Raw genomic sequence first — 4,422 nt, 5'->3', positions numbered from 1 at the left:
GATGTAAACCTTAAACTTAGTCTCTATTTCCATTCAAAATTGCTTTCCAAATACATATGTTGAAATCTCGGAAACTATTAATTTCAAATTTCAAAAGTTTCGGATATTTTTATGAACCAATACACTTTCAAGCATGATATCTTCTATTTTAAGTTTAAATGAGATTTCAATTGACTACCTGCTAATTTTCATCATATTGACTTGTATATATATTTCAAAACTTTTTAATAATCGATTTACACAAACATTATGTCATAATTCCCACGTAGAAAACAAATGCAAAAAAACTTCAACCTTCCCATCAGTCTAATTAGTCGAATAAATGTATGTATTTCTTCCTTAATTCATTTTAATCTGTAAGTTTGATATTGTTTTCGAAATTATATGTTTTTACTCATTCGTATGGTTCTTTGTTGAATACTTATAATTTGGATGTATAATGTTGTTTTTGAAAAAAAAAAATTGATGTTGTGTTCGGTTCTTGGTTCCATCTTTTTAATCGGTAAGTATGATCCTATTTTCGAAAACAATAAACTCAATGTTAAAAATTGGATGTTATATATAATGAAATTATGATGTTACATGTGTATGTATACCTTTATAAAAAATCAATAGACAAGACAAGAGATGACATGGCATAATATAACAGACGAGTTGTAACCTTTTAAATGATTTTAACTACTTTTATAGGGGGAAATACAAGTTGAACTGTACAGTTATTACATAAATCACATGTGATTAATAACTATATAGCAAAATAGATTTTTGCATGTTAAACCGTTTTATCCACCTTAAGATTTCCAAAACATGTTTTCGAATCTTGTTAAAGTATGAATATCCCTTTTTTAGATCATTAAAGGTTATCCAAAGTTTTTTCAAAGTTTGTTTACTAAAGAAACATCCAGTCGTAATTTCTTATTAAAGGTTTTCCAAAGGTTTTCTTCACTTAAACTGTTTTATAAAAATCATTTTTAAAGCTGTTTATGAAAGGTTTTTCAAAGGATTTCCAAAGGTTTTCAAAGCTTGTTTTACAAAATGACATCAAGTCGTAAATTTCTTAATTGTAATGGTTTTCCAAAGGTTTTACCAAAGTTTTCTTCTATGCTTTTATTTCGTTAAATGCATGCCTATATTTGTATAGATATATAAATATTGTTTAAAGGACTTAGGAAGGCTAGTTCGCCCTATTTCCTTTTTCTCGTTGGGATGTGGTCTGGTGGGTATCGGGTATCCGTCCGAAGGTCGTTTAAATATTAATTATATACCATGTATACATGTATTGACATAAAAGCTCTCTCAGCAAATTCATCGCCTTGTGTAGTACAGGCATCCTGGTATTATTCATGTTTCTGGAACCCTAATAACTATTGTAGGAATATTTAGGAGATTCTATCTCTCTCTATCTCTCTCTCTCTCTATCTCTCTATCTCCCTCCATCTTTCTCTCTCTCTCTCTCTCTCTCTCTCGTACGAAGATTTACTCAGGAGTCAGTTCATTTGCGAGTCTATACTACTACTATATTACTTTAGAATGTGACACCCTATTTCTCTCTACGATGCTCCATTACACCAACGTTGTGTAACCAGAGTCTCCTGGAGGGAGAGCAAACATCATGTGTATAGATCTATACGGGACTGACACTTCCGCATCCTGAATGCTAGCTACAGTCTGCGCCAGTAAGGCCCATGGGTGACATAATGCCACTAACACTACACGTGACCTGGAGGATCATCGGATACTCTATCGTTGATCAGCATGGTTACATACGAGTTCACATTCACCCCTTGTTTTAGACTTTGCTAGATGTATCGTTCATTCGATACTGTCTGGACTCTGTATTTCCTTGTTTTAGACTTTGCTAGCTGTATCGTTCATTCGATACTGTCTGGAGTCTGTATTTCCTTGTTTTAGACTTTGCTAGCTGTATCGTTCATTCGATACTGTCTGGAGTTTGTGCTTTCTTGTGTAAGACTGAGCCACGCGTATAATTCATTTGATACTCTCCTGGAGTCTATGTTTTCATTTGCTTTAGTCAACAGTACTACTGCTGAGGTATATGTTATTTTCCCCTAGTATATTTTTACTTGTGATTTTCTCATAATTCCTTTAAAATCAATACTGTATTTTGGTAATGATAGTATTTTGGGGAAAATCACTCCTAAAAACATAAATCTGTCGGGTCTTGGTAGAAGACTGCTTTTATTGAGAAAATATAGGATTTTCTGGAAAGAACGCTAATATACTGTAAATTCTAGACTACTATTTTTCATAAAGTTATTTTGAATATAAATGTGTATTTATACAAATGACATTAAATACTTATGGACTCACCAGCATTATAAAAATGTTGATACCCGCTTTCAAAATAACTTCTATTCTGAGGTCATCGATAGACAGGTACATCCCGAGAGCTTTTGCGAAGACAACCTAGTACCAAGCTGCATCTTGTTATGTTTTGTATTTACTTTGATGTTGCTATGAAATGTAACCTATGTAAAATTATTACTATTAATGCAATGGTTGTTGTACTTTGATTACTATACTGCATATGTTGTGATACTTGACATGATGTCATCCACCCCAGAACGTTTCCACCGTTCCAGTTTTAGGGTGTGACACAGTGAAACAAGGTCCACAAACTACAACCTGATTCTTTTAGGGACCAAAACCAAAAAAATCAACTAAACACAGGGACTAAATATGTAAATCACTAAAAATAAATGAAAAAGCTTTTGTTTATACTGATCCCCCCACCCCCTGTTTTGAGGTCATGGTGGTAGATTGAGCTTCATCACTTCTGCCCCTAATTTGCTCTTTGTTTTCTAGTAATGAATGTTCTTTACTACCACTGGATCATTTCTTGCACGTTCAGGATCCATTGATATAATCTCTGTTGTATTTCAAATTCAATAATAAAATTGTAATTAATTAATTTCTCATTAAAGTTAATAAATTATAAATTTATCTCACTTCCTGCTCATCCAAGTTTTCTCATTGCTATAGCATTATGAAGTTGATCATATCGCATATTTTTCTAAATAAGAAACACTAATATCAACAAAAGAAGCTATTTAATTTCGTAATAAAGTTGAATTGAAAAATAAGTAAATAAATAAATAAGAAATAGAAGAACCTCGTATTACCACCATATTTTATGTTTGACATCGTCACCATATTTAAATCCTCCCATAATTTGAGGCATTATGATTAACCAAAATGCAACAATGCTTGGATCTTTCATGCTATCACTAATATACTGAAACACAAAAGTAGATGTTTTGAAGTGAGATAATTGTTACAAGACGAAAAGGGGTAGAATCGTAATTGGCATTTACCTCATAAGGGTTTTTTTATTTCATTATGCTGTAAGCTTTGCATGGAGGCTCGATAATTTGCAAAGTAAATAAAACTAAGGGGTGTTTCTTTTTTCCTTCATTAAACTCTATAGTGAATGACTATATGGATAAAGTGTTTTATACATAAAGATTGTAGATAAAGATGGAAATTAAAACGCAATGGATTATGAGAAATCACAAAAAATAAGAACAAAACCTAGGAACCAACATCGAACAAAAACCCTACTTTCTTTACTTCAAAAAAAAATCAACATACCTGCACATACTCAAAACCGTAGAAAGAATTTCACAAAAAAATGTTATTTCATAAAAAAGGAGCCTGGAAAAAAAAAAGATGGTGGTAAACCGAAGAAGGCATATCAAAATCAACAAAAAAACGAAGATATAAACATAAATGATGAACCTGATAAATGATTTCTATCATATTATCCCTAAAATAAAAAAGAAGTCATCAATGAATCTTAACATTGTCGATGATAGTGACAATAACTTAGATTAAGGAAAAAAAGATATGATATTAGAGATGAAGTGGATGGAGTTGATTAACTTCGTTGCAAATTTATTGGTTATAGTTTCTTTATATTTAATATTTTGGGGGGTTTTATGTGGTTCATTTTGAAGGAACATAAATAAGTTGCTATTTTTTGAAATAAACAATTATATTTTGCAATATAGCCATAAAATAACAATGTATTTTGAAAGTAAATTGTTAAATATTGGATTATACTTGTATAGACCTATTTTCACGCATGGTTGGCTATATACAGTTGTTTTCCGTGTCACAAGTAAAAAATGTTTGAATGTACTTATATGTAACAAACAAGGTCATTGAACTAATAAAATAAAAAATGTTGTCAATAAAGAGGTCCTTTAACGCTATATATATTTACCTATTTAAGTGTAATTTCTACATATTTCAATAATACCAATAACCCTACTTTTTTTATAATTATTTTGTAATATCTATATGAATTTGCATTTTATTTATGTGTTCCCGCGTTTAACGCGGCTCATAGTCTAGTTATAAGCATTTTAAAGTTTTTCAGTGCGCTCAAAAAAATACATA

Source organism: Lactuca saligna, chromosome 1 (genome assembly GCF_052625555.1).
Source record: "Lactuca saligna cultivar CGN05327 chromosome 1, ASM5262555v1, whole genome shotgun sequence".
Classification (NCBI taxonomy): domain Eukaryota; kingdom Viridiplantae; phylum Streptophyta; class Magnoliopsida; order Asterales; family Asteraceae; genus Lactuca; species Lactuca saligna.
Note: the sequence above shows the minus strand (reverse complement) of the source record.